The sequence below is a fragment of the Mastigoproctus giganteus genome, chromosome 7 (genome assembly GCF_048544385.1).
Source record: "Mastigoproctus giganteus isolate SK-2022 chromosome 7, ASM4854438v1, whole genome shotgun sequence".
NCBI lineage: Eukaryota > Metazoa > Arthropoda > Arachnida > Uropygi > Thelyphonidae > Mastigoproctus > Mastigoproctus giganteus.
The window spans coordinates 221,689,929-221,703,413 of record NC_143581.1 but is presented as its reverse complement, the minus strand read 5'-3'; the positions used below and the strand labels follow the sequence as shown (position 1 = coordinate 221,703,413).

At 39.4% G+C, this 13,485-nt stretch overlaps 1 protein-coding gene across 1 annotated transcript in view; it reads left to right on the top strand.

Moving 5' to 3' along the window:
• Positions 1 to 13,485, top strand: part of LOC150083713 (uncharacterized) — a 235,025-nt gene that overhangs the window by 38,195 nt on the left and 183,345 nt on the right. The window lies entirely within an intron of this gene.

The window sequence follows — 13,485 nt, the reverse complement described above, 5'->3', positions numbered from 1 at the left end:
CCGAACTTCCTTGCAACCAGTCTACAATATTCCGAGAACTTCATGTCTGACCGTATCGTAATACCAATTAAGATACCCTTTCCTTCACTACCGGCTTTAGTTCAACTCCGCAAAGTGTATAAGTTATTTTGGGGTTACTGTTCCCCAGGTGCAATACCTTACACTTTGCTGGATTAAAGCGTAGCTGCCATTTTTCTGACCATCCCTGTCCAGTTCACTCTGAAGAAGCTCTGCTTGGCGGTGATCATTAACTATTCTACCAATCTTTACATTACTTCATCATCTCTACCAATCTTTACATTACTTTATCATCTCTACCAATCTTTACATCACCTAACCCAATCTGAGGAATAACATAACCATTTATCAAAATCCTCTGCCTCCTGCCCTGAACCCATCCTGCTATCCATCTAAGGATTTTCCCTGTGGGTTTATAGGTTTATGAAAAATTTATGTTATAGATTTTGCATGTATGAATTTTACCTAGATATTTTTGGGTATACCTTTTCTCTGATAATATTATTAAGGTACATGAACTGTTCATCTGTAATCTACCCATTGATTGATCGTGCTAAATTTTACTAATATGCGATACACCTATCAATTTTGGAGTTTTTATGATCTTTACGATATTTGCTACCTTAGTTCTCTCATGATTTCCTAGACGGCGCTACAAACCACAAGGAAATTTTACCAAGAGAAACGGGCAACTGCAGATTGTAAGAAAGTAGAAAAATAAAGATAACAAGCGAGTAATAAAAGTTTTTATGCGTCTTTTCTGCGTGAAATTAAGAAAATAAAAAAGTCTGTTGGGGTTAATAAACTGAGGTTTTTATGTTCTGTCAACCTTTATTAGCTAAATGTGTGAAGTGACAGATCCCACGAATCTGGCAACGTTCAACAAAGGCCTGCACTGTGCGCGTCTTGTTTGGAACTGGTGTGAGGTCAATATGTCAGGTCACTCGTAGACCTCTATGAATAAACGTCATGACAATAATTGTCCGCTAGATGATATGAACATCACCTCGCAGTGCCAGTTGCTGCAGGGTGAGGACCTGTCAAAAAGGCTGCAATACAACTCTCCGCCTGGTCACCGAAAGGTTTCTAAAGAAATGCTCTACGATAAGAAAAGAGAGCTTTTTTAAAAAAATAGACGTCATTCGTTATCAGCTAATAATGTAGTTAAAGATCAGGAAGTGTTGGATAATTTCAAAGTCTGGCATGAAGGTTAAGGATACAATAATTGCAACGATCGAAATATTTTAATTCGCTAGTTAGTGCAGTAAGAGTGGTATTTAAAACGGAAAAGCTTTAATATCCCGCAACAATCTCAGTATTCGAGTTGTTTAGAATATGCACTGAGACAAGCAAGACGTCAATATATTGCATAAGTAAATTTAGTGAATTCTATGGTCGGTTTGAGTGTCCTGCGGGATTAAACCAGTGCTGCTGGCAGATAAATTCATACAACTCTAGTCCGAGACTGCCTAACTCTGAGAAGAGGGGGGGGAGAAAAAAAAGCAAGTCCATAGAAGCTCATCCCGGCCCGGCGTGCACAATTCTCAACTTCTAAAGGTAGTCCTTTTCCACATAGCAAGAGAACAGGGCCCAAGTTAGTCAGTGCCAGGCGAGGAGTGTACTGTTATATCTCCCGGAAACTCGGGGTTTTTTTTATCCAGAAAACAGGCAAACTTTTTTTTTTTTTTTTTTTTATGTAAACCCCAAACACGAGAGGTATTGGAACCTATAGTACTTAGTACCGTGCTTGGGTTTGAGGTTGAGAAGACGAAAGAAGATATTTGTTGACATTAGACTTGAACTTCTGTAGACTGTAATTTTCAGGAAATACGTATGAAGGAAGGTTGTTCCAGAAAACGGAAACTGAATGAATAAACGAGAAAGGTGAAAAGTTGGTTCTGTGAGTTTGAAGTTGGACAGTAAATGGATGTTGGCTGGTGGCGGCACGTGTTCGGACCGTTTTGAAAGAGAGAGCGGGAATTATAGAAGCCAATTCAGAAGAACAGTGCCCATGGAAGTATCTGTAGAAGAGGCATGCAGCAGAAACAGTGCGTCTATGAGACAGCGAGTGGAGAGACTCTGTTAGAGATGAATCATTAATTAACCTAACTGCCCTCTTCTGAATGGAATCAAGAAGCCTGAGGGAGGTTTTGGGGGGGCACCACACCAGATGTGGGAACAATATTCCATGGCAGGGCGGATTTGCGATTTATACAGAGTGAGCAGATGTTTGGAAAAAAAGTAACACCGAGAGCAAAATAGAAATCCAAGTTTTTTAGATGCAAAGGATGCAATATTTGTAATGTGCTTGTGCCAAGAGAGATTAGAAGTCAGGGTAATATCCAAAAGAGATATATCATTTTGCCTAGAAATCAGAGTGTCACGAAAGATAAGCATAGGAAGAGAAGAATACTTTTTTGCGAAATATAAGACAAGACTGAGTTTTAGAAGGATTGAAATCAACTAAGTTGTCTTTGCCCCACTGGAGAATTACCTGGAGATCGGCATTTAAGGAATTGGTAACAGATTTTCGAGAAGTTGAAGCTGATTGAGCAGGGCAACGTTTCTCAAAATGGAAAGTGGAATGCAATGTGCTATCATCAGCAAAACTATGGATAGGATTCCCAGTCAATGGAAGAAGGTCATTAATATACAAGAGGAAAAGAATGGGGGAAAGAACTGAACCTTGGGGGACAACAGCATTAGTGGAGAAGTTTTAAGATAGAGAGCCATCTACCATCACCCTCAGTGAGCGATCGGAGAGAAAACTGGATAACCAATTACAAAAAACAGTTGGCAAACCATAAGATGGAAGCTTGTTTAGAAGACCTTTATGCCAAAAACGATCGGAAAGCCTTTGAGATGTCAAGAGCAACTGCTTGTGTTTCACAGAACGTTTCCATTGAATTTTTCCATAAATGAGTAACATAAGCCAGAATATCACAAGTGGATTGAACCTGACTGAATCCATACTGGCGATCGTTGATCAGACGGAAGGTTTCTAGGTAGTTTAAGAGTTGGAGGTTAATTGATTTTTCCATTACTTTAGAAATAGTAGAAGTAATTGCAATGGGACGATAATTGGATGGGATGGATTTGTCACCCTTTTTAGGAACTGGCTGGATATGAGCAAATTTCCAAGCAGAAGAAAAAACACCTTTGGAATAAGAAAGTGAAAAAAGGTGGAAAAGAACAGGAGTACGTTCAGAAGCATAGGTTTTGAGAACAAGTGGAGAAATACCATCGGGACTTGGAGCTTTCTTAGCATCAATATTCGTCAAAATCCTTCTGACATCCTTTTTGACGGAAGACCACAGGAGGCATGGAATGGAGCGTGATGGGAATGGTAGGAGGTGTTTTACCGGGATCTTTAATACACGAGTTGGAAGAAAAATGGGATGCTAGCAGGTCAGCTTTATCCTTGGCTGAAGTGACAACAGAACCATCTGGTTTGAACAGAAGTGGGAGCAGACATGGGCAAAAGTTACGACCAATAGCTTTAGCAAGGGACCAGAATGCTCAGCTACCATTAGGGAAAGAAGCAAGTTTTCTACTCTTAGCCTGTTCAAACTCTAGTTTGGACTGATTAATAACTGCTTTACAATTGTTGCGAGCTTTGGTGTAGACAGAAAATGAAACTGAAGAATTAGAAAGAAGCCAATTACGATATGCAACGTTCTTCTCTTGAACAGCCTTAGCACATTTATTGGAAAACCAAGGTTTAGATAAAGGACGAGATTTTAAAGTGGAGTGTGGGATGGGATAAAGGATTCCATTCCTGCAAGAATAACTTCACTGACACGATCTGAGCAAACGTTGACATCAGAAGTTTTGAAACAGTAATCCCACCAAGGAAAAGAAGAAAATAAATCTCGCAGGTCATCCCATTTTGCATTCTTATAATGCCAAACAATACGAGGTTGGGAATAGCCACGAGATAAAGGCTCCATTGGAGAAGAGACAATCACCAAGTTGTGTTCTGAGGTAGCTAAAGGACCTCTCACTTCGACCATGTACTAAGAAAGGTTGTTTGTGAGAAAAAGATCAAGCGTGTTGGCTGTATGGTTAGGATTGTCCGGTATTCTTGTAGGTAAATGAACAATCCGTGTAAGGTCATTAGTAATTGCAAAAGCCTCAGCATCTCGACTAGCTGGTCGGTGTGACTAGAAAACGGAAGCCAGCTGGAGTTGTGATCATTAAAATTACCAAGGAAAATTACCTCACTGTTAGGAAAGTTAGACTGGAGAAAGTCAAGTTGCAAAGAAAGGAAGTCAAAGAACTCCAAGTGATTAATGTAGTTGGTAGAACGGTAGAGACAACAGCTGAATTTGACAGAATGAGGTAGAGAGATTTTAAGCCAGAGAAGATCGAAAAGAGGAGATTACAAATTACCAACTCTCTGACAGGGAATATCGGAACGGACATATGCACAAGTACCACCTTTGAGGCGAAAGGAATCATACAGAGAATAATTTGGGCAACTGAGATGAGCAGTAGTTGAATCAACCGATAACTGAGATTCTGTCAGAAAACGTACATGGGGTTTGGCAGACTGCAAGTGGAAATGGACGTCGTTGAGATTAGAATTGAGACCACGTATATTCGTGAAATGAATTGGGAAGTGTTTGGGAGGTTTAGATCATTTTGCAGATAAGTTTATTCTATTAGTTTGAAAATTCATGGTGTATTCAATAGTAAGAAAAAGTGGATGGGACATGCTGTATGACGTAATGAAATTTTTGGATATGGCGTACACATGGTAAGAATATACCCAGATCCTTGCATAACGTGGCTTCGACGATGCCCTCCGCATACCTACTCCCACACTCGTACTCCCTTCAGTCACTATCTGACAGAGTAGAGGTAGCAAGATTATACACTAGCTGATCCGGAAGCTTCCTAGAGATCCCAATAGGTTCGGTCCGGTGTACTAGCTAGTGGCCGGCCTGCGAACACCGTTTTAGAGCTGTACCCTCGAAATGTAAGGAAGATTGGATCTCGCCACGATGTTCATCATAACCTCAAAAGTCATCAATCATACTGCATGATGGAAGAGATGAGGAAGGGTTGACCGAAACTTAGCTCTGTAGACTAAACATGGGTTCCACCACTTCAAGCCTCCAATAAGCAAAGTGGTAGTATTGTACCGGTTGATGAGAGTCATCTACCACCTAGCACTGCCTGGTAACACAGAGGGGGGTAGCATTCCTCCATGTGGTGTGGGCGCCACACCTCGACCCCTGCTTACGTTGGTTCACACCTGGGTGGTCACCCACCGTGTGCTTGTGCATGGAGGTTATACCCAGGATTACTAACATAAAGCAGCGGATTTGGCTGTCACAGACAGTCCGGACTTCGCCGAAATTGGGTCCACTTGATTTGAGTGTCACCCGAATATTAGTTCCATCAACGTTTTAGACTCCCAGGTAGCAAGTACAGCTTGTCTGGCATATCTGAGAGAATGTCTGTGCAAACCTCAAGGACCAGGGGAATATACGCTATTACAGATACACAATATACTTGCGCCTCATAACCTTAGTTGCTTTGGCGCTTAACGCCTACTGAAATTCACTGTATTAACGGCGAAGTTTTACACTGATCATAGATATGCGTTTTCATACATTCCATCTCAACGAAATATGCCTTTTTCTATATTATTTGTTTTTGTAATTAAATTTTGAGCGATCACTGGCAGTTCCCATTGGTCATAATAAATATAAAAAAAAAAAAAAACCACCTTAGGTTGAATGTTCAGAAAAGACTTGTGTGTTTTTTTTTTTTGTTTTTTTTTTAAATCGAGGAGAAGCCATTATTTGAGAACTACCATTTTTTCACATTGTTAAGCTTGACTTGCTCTGTCGTCCCCATACTGGGTGGAAAATACCCTAATTCGAGTCCCGCCGATGATGTGAGGAATTTTTATGGGGATTTTTTCACAACGTGGCTGAGTTAATCAGTCTCGGGAGAAGGTAGCATGGTTCTTTCCTCCCGGAAACTCGGGTTTTTCGTCCATCAAAACAGAAAATCGATCATAGAACACGAATTTACAGACAATATACAAGGAGCAATATAGCCTTAGTTGGTGATGCTCCTAAAACCCAGGGCTGTAGTGAAGGGGATACGCGGGTATACCCTCTGGATTTTTTGGGGGGAATAGCGTATACCTTCTGGAATTCGAATAATAAGCACAGTATACTCTCTGCATACGTAACAATCACAGAGTACACCTTCTGCTAATTTTACGACTACAGCACTGCTAAAACCCTATTACAACAACATGACTTGATACGATAAGCAATATTCGCTTTTTAGCTTCACTTACAGGATGTTGAAAGAGACATTAATAAGCTATTCAGTGGCATCCCAAGATACTTTTTACTGTGCGGGTAAGACTTAATATTGCCGCCCCTTGATCCCGCACAAAAAGTAAAGTATAGTTTGAAAGAAGAAATTTGATCAGTCTGTCCATAAGCTGCCTGTAAAACACAGCCATTTAAGCATTTATCCATACTGCCTACACCTTGGTACCGGTGTAGGCAGTATGGATAAACCGGTCCTGAAGGTACTGTCACAGTTAACTTCTTTGAGTTGGTGTCATTAGAGAGGACATCGATACTGTGTAATAATAATTACAAAGGAGCGACAACGACTGTCAGACAAATAAGAAACAAGCGCAACTTCCCAAGTGAATGGATGCAGGAACAGATCGATACTATCGCTCAATTCCTAGCTACTGATATAAATAAGTATTAGACGCCCACTATAGAGTGACCTTGCTCCATTCAATTTCTTCTGTTTTAATAAAAAGTGCTTTTCAAAACTAGAGTGGTAATCATCAAAGTCTCTGAGGAGATGTCCAGTATAAATATTTGTTGGTTTTACGGCGCATCAGCATCTTAGGCCATACTGCACCTGAGTGTTACGTCTATAAGTGTGTGCTCACAGACCGATTTTCATGTTATGCTACTGAAAATTCCGGAATAATTCAAGGGGGGGGAGGCCCTGCTCCATTTGTCTCAGATCAGCTAATTATAGCCTCGAGTGAAGAGGCGTTTAAGAAATTTCCCCAATCTATGATGGGGCTCGAATCCAGGCCTCTCCAGACGAGTAACAAATGAAACCACTACATTGCCACTATTTTTAAAGGACTCAAAGACCTTTGGCCTTATTTTGACTTTCAACAAGTGAGTAAACTAGTTTATAAAATCTTTCTCAGTATTGAACAGTCTTCGAAGATCAAAAGAAGCAATATGTATTGAAAAAGCATTTTTAACCTTTAATAAAACTTTAAAGGCTATATGGAGGGCACAGGCCCGATTTGAGGCGGCACTGTTTCCCCTAATGGCAACACCCCTGTGTTTGTCTGTCAACATCTATGCAACAACGCCACCTACAGCGATAAAGGCTTCTGCACCATTATTTCGTCTGCTTATTCACCTAAGCACACGATTAACTACGACCTCCCAAAGTCATTTCGTCGTCGTAGAGCTGCTCAAAACCTCTCCACCCAACTTGCTGTAGCTTCCAAGAACAAAACACGGGAGGATACATTCATTGCTACATTTGGGTGTACTAGGGAGGACCCCGAATTCTTGTCTGTTTACAAAAAAAGTACTAATAGTTGGAGTCATTTCATGGTGTGGTTCTTCACAAAGTGCAGTGTTATTAACATCTGGTAAGATATGTGTATCCACTCCACGAGGCATGACTTGGAATAATTCATCCGTTCTGAAGAAGGGATAACAGAACAATCCAGCTTATGGAGATACCCGAAAGACCAACTGTGTCAGTATTAGCAACGGCAACACGCAAAAATCAGCGAAGCCATACATTACAAGCAGGAAAGGCTGATTTATGATTAAAGTAATCTGTTTAGGTAAATCCAGAATCCATATAATCTGTTATTCCTAAAATAACAGGTTACAGTTTTCCTATACTTTCTTAAATTGGAATCTTCCTCAGCAGTTGATTTTTCTCCGTGTTTTTTTAACAAACTTTTCCTAGTGCTGAATTTGTTTTTCGAGATACTGCTGATTTTTATCTTTTTTTTTTTTTTTTTTTTCCGTCATTCGCACTAATGACAATTCGTGCGCATCGTTCGAATATATTTTAGGGATTTTATTACAAACTCAACTTTTTTCATCCCCTGCATTGAGAATGACCTCTGCAGGGTTGGAGATTAATAACCTTTATTTTTTTTAAGCCAGTTCTAGGATCTCCAAAAACATTTTTTTGTTTTGAACAAAGGATAATAGCCGAGTATTAAATACAGTATTTTAATAAAGAAAAGATGGTAAATGTTGTCTCAGTTACATGCTCTTAAATACAGGGGGGGGGATGTTCCGTTTTCGTGAAATATATACATGTATTTACCATCATTTAACGCCTACTCTTAGGGGTCAATGGTTTTCTTGTGTATAAGGTTCTCATAATTGGCGGAAAAGTGGAAGTGGGAGAGGGTGCGCCCTCCAAATAAATAAAAGCTAAAGGAGAAACTGTTAGTATACTCGTAATCAAAATAAAATATCAATGTCAAATTTGCGATACACTGTTGTTCAGCAGGTTGCAAGGGACTTTAAGAAGCAAAAAAAAAAAAAGTTAACGACTTTCCCTTAACCTTTGGCCACAACCGCAGAAGGTGGGGTCTGTTTGTAAATCTTTTTTTTTTTTTTTTTTTATGATCTTCTCCTCAACCTGTCCAGTGTTATCTGATCTTTTTTGAGCCCGTCTCTATAAATAAACTTTTTATCTAAAATTGCGGAATGTTTTCTGATGCTATGATACGCCTCCCTGATGAGGTCTAATAAACAGAAACCGCATTAAGTTATCAGCATTATTTCTGAGGCAATTTCGTGTTATTTCAAGTTCTCGGAGAACAAAACGAAACGAAAAGACTTTAACTCAAGAGGATCAAGGTAATCTCCGTCATCCATGAACTTTGAACTCGAGTGGTAGGTCACAGTTCAACAATAACTTCGAAATTTGAGCTCCCAATTTAAAGTCGGATTTCCATCTTGAAGAAAAAATTTCCAAAGCTCAGCCACAAACACAAGCAGGTAGAATGTCTTGGTATCTTTGGTCTTGCTTATCCAACACGCTAGGGTGGCTGAAAAAATGAGCAAATTACTGCAGCCGGTTCTTTAACAAGCTGGATACAGTGTTGGCCTGCTCCCCTTGATGCCTCATTTTAAGAGACAGTAGCTTGTTTGCGTGATCAGCCAGCAGGGGGCAGTAATTACCACTATTTATGGTTCTTCATCGCTCACTGAGTAGCAACCAAGCGTGCAAAGTAACAAGATTTTGTTCCTTAAGAATTCAGAATGTTCATCCAGTAATCAGTGTCCTCTGACTTCCCCTCCCCCACACCTCCTCTCGTAGTTCTCGTGCTAATGGTGAACTTGATGACCTACGCAGCGAGAGGTGCGAAATAAACCAGACATGAGCTTGTGGATCGCTGGCATTATGAATAAGAAAAACGCAAATTTGTAATTGATTAGCTTACTCCTACCACGGTAGTTACCGAGAGCGCAGCAACGACATCTGCAGGCTATAAGTGTACCAGAATTCTAATTTCCTAGCACGGATTTCGAAACGTGTTTGCATTAGAATTATCAGCAGTGTCTGCATGATGATTCGCTACTAAACTGGTTGTGCATTAGAACATTGGCATATGAAAATAACAGCATATAAAGTTTATATATATAGTTTTTTTTTTATTTGAGTTTACTTCAATTATAATTTGTGCATATGCAAGCATTAAAAATTCTACCTGTAGACAGAGCCACCAACGCTTTCAAATGGTAGTTGCCAACTAAATGCCAAAACACCTGCCTGATGTCAATTGGTCTCGGTTCATTGACCTGTCCTAATTCTCTGTGGATGCCTCACATCCGACCCCGCTTCCCCTTAATACACAACAAATATGTAAATTACAGTCGAGCCTCCACTTGCCCTACAACTTCTGTATATAACGTTTTATACATATGTCCCACTTTGGTATGCAACACTGCAACCCCGTTAGCCAACACAGCTGATTTAACGTAATCGAATTCCCATGTATTACGCGAGAACACGTGCCATAGATGTACATCAGAGATTATGCAGAGTTATTAAGCATAATTATCAGCACTGCATTAAGCCTAAACGACTTAAACCAAAGATTTAAAAAAAAAAAATAAAGTTTTTTTTTTCCTCCTTTACACCCGCTATGCGAACCTGTTAGCTATACACTGCAAGACCCGTTATCTGTTTGACTTAAGGGGTTGTCAACGAGAGGGAGGAGGTAGTCATGTCAAAGGTCGGCCTCTTCATTACTGGGACTCTGTTACTTGAGCTAGCCGGAGGGATGCTTAAAGAAACTCAGCGCTGCTGCCTGTCAAATGTCAGACTGAAGGAGAAATTTTCAAGTGTGTGTGGGGGGAATGAAAGCATGAACATCGGAATGTTGAAATGCGATAAAAGCCACACTCGACCGCCCAATATAAACAACCCCTAAATGGGGTCATTAGAGAAGAAGCAACATGGATGTACGGCAGTAAATTTCGGAGTCCTGTTGCAAATATGCTTGTAATTAGTTTCCATCAACATCATAATTTCTCTGTTTCTGTATGTATACAATGTACTTCTACTCCTGTTCCCTGAAATAAATCAATTCGTGTGCATTTTCTGAAAAATTAAACAAAAAGTATTTAGAAATCAATGCCAAAAAGTTGCAGCCTTTTCACGTTCGTTTCCAAATACTGTACAACTTATTTGCGTTTACCATATAGGAGGTGTGCCTATAACTCTAAACGTATTGAGTTTGAATTTCGTGTGTAGCTTGTGGAAGCGAAGGAGGAGAGATCATAGCAGGGGCATGTTGACACATGTTTACATTTGCGGCAGTAGAAGACCTTTGGGGTGGACCAGTCAGTCTTATACTAGCAGTTGTTGTTTCCAGTCGAAGTAAAGATGACTGACCGTTGTTTAGAAAAAAGAATTAACGTCAAATTTTGTGCAAAATTCGATAAATGTGAAATTTAAGTGATTTGGTTCGTTCAGAGTGATGATTGGCTGTGGGAATAATGGCTAAAGAGCTAATTTAGATAAAGAAACACTCATTCTAAACGAAAAACTTAAAAAATGAGGAAAATTTCTTCGAATATTTTGCAAGCATTTTGAATAATGAACACAAATAGCGAAGATAACAATTGTTTAATCTTTGTACGAAAGCTGGGAGGGTGGGGGAATGTGCTTCGAGGAACACAGTAATCCTGTGATGAAACATGGTGTTTCCAAAATGACACTGAAACGCTAGCAATCCCAAGATCCCGAAAGCGCTCATCAAAATCACGTGAAAACAGTGTTGATTTGTTTCTCTAACATCCATGGCACCGTTGATCCAAACTTCGTCCTAAGGAGTCAAGCAGTCAATCGAGCGTATCATGAAAAAAATAATCTGTGCCACACAAAAGTAGCGAATTGTAGCACAATTAGTCTGGGTCGTCTTTATCCCGTTGGGGACCCCGAGTACTCGAAAAGAGTTCAACTGTATTAATGTGTTTGATTAAAAAAAAAAAAAAAAAAAAGTGTAATAAAGTACTGTATTATATATCTTTATTGCAATCAGTGAAAATTTTGCATATTAACTCTAATAATAATTTTAATAAGAAATATAATTTAATTATAATAAGAAAATTATAATAATTCGTCTGACGTAGACAAATTTTACAATTTTAATTATTCGGGCTCCAACAGCAATCAGCTCAAACGCTTGTACCACTCTATTCTTGCATGACCACTAGGCTACATCAGGCATTTCATATGTATATATAGGTTTTCCATAAAAGTACTGAGCGATTTCATTCAGGTGAAACTAGGAGAAGGGGGATCAAGACTCCAAGACATGCATAAATTTTTATAAACTTCTGTCTAACAAAACCTGATTTATTAGCATCCCACTTTTCTTCTAACTCTTGTATCGATGATTTTGACAAATCGCCTTCTACCATATCAAACACATACTCAATGCCTCCCGTGGTCTTCTGACAGAAGGATGTTTAGAAGAATTCTGAAAGCTTGATGCGAAGAAAGCTCCAAATACTGAAGGCATTTTCACTTCATCTCAAAACCTGCACTGCTATGCTTCTTCCTGTTCTGTGTTACCTTTTTACACTTCCTCATTCCACGGATTTTTCTCCTGTATGGAAACTTTCTCACAATCTAGTCAGTTCCTTAAAAGGATGACAAATCTCTCCAGTCCAATTATCGTCCCAATGCACTTCTACTCTTTCTCAAGGAATGAAGAAATCCATCAACCGCCAATCTTAAACTATCTCACACCTTTCAACTAATCAATGATCGCCAATATGGATTACTGGCTTGTGTTACTCATCTTTGAACAAATTCGACAGAAAAGTTTGGCGAAATTCAAGCAACGACTCTAGACATTTCCAAGTAGTGTTTGGAATACAGATCTTCTAAAACAGCTTTCTATCTAGTTTTTGCAATTGGATAGCCAGTTTGTTTTCTAATCGATCGATAGCTGCGTATAATGGTAGACTGCATTCTGTCTTCAAATTTCTCAACTACTGTTGATGTTCCTAAAGGTAGTTCTTTCTCCACACTTTTATTCAAGACCTTGTTTCACTGACTGGAAATCTTATTCATAGTTTTGATGATCATAAAAAAACTCAATTTCATCTTCCGATTTAAGAATCCTTAACCTGCATAAACAGTTTTGAATTCTCGGATATCCACTTTCAGTTCCTTCAGGTCACTCTTCAATGGGGCAAAAAAAAAAACTTAGTTAACTTCAATCCTTATAAAACTCAGTCCTGTCTTATTTCTCATAAAACAGAGTCTACTGTTCCTATGCTCATCTTCGATGACACTTAATTAAGCAGCGTCACATATTTATTGGGAATAATCCTGACTGAAAATAATTTCTGTTGGCATAAGCACATTACAAATCTTGCTTCCTCTGTATTAAAAAAACAAAAAAAAACCACCTTGGTGATTTTTCTTTTTCGCACTACTCACTTTATGCAAATCTCAAATCCCCCCCCCCCCTTACCTCTCTCAAGGATGGCCGTTCAGTTTCTACTGCCATGTGCAATGTTCTCCTAATTTAGCATTTGTAATTCCACCACTCTCCTCGAACACCAATCCAAAAACGTGCCTCAACAAGCCGATGCCCATTCAATTGTCCAACTCCAGGCTCACAGAACCAACTTTTCTTCAGTTATGTTTCCTGCCTCTTTTCTGGAACAACCTTCCTTCACACATGTACTTCCCGAAAATTACAATCTATAGAAATTAAAGTTTAATGTCAACAAGTATCTTTTGTTTTCTCAGCCTTCAACCCAGGCATGGTACTAAGTATTGTAGGTGATAATACCTTTCGTGTTTGGGGATTTTATAATAATAAAAACAATAATGCTAACATACTCCTTCGGGATCACAGACTGAACTAACACCGAGCTGGGG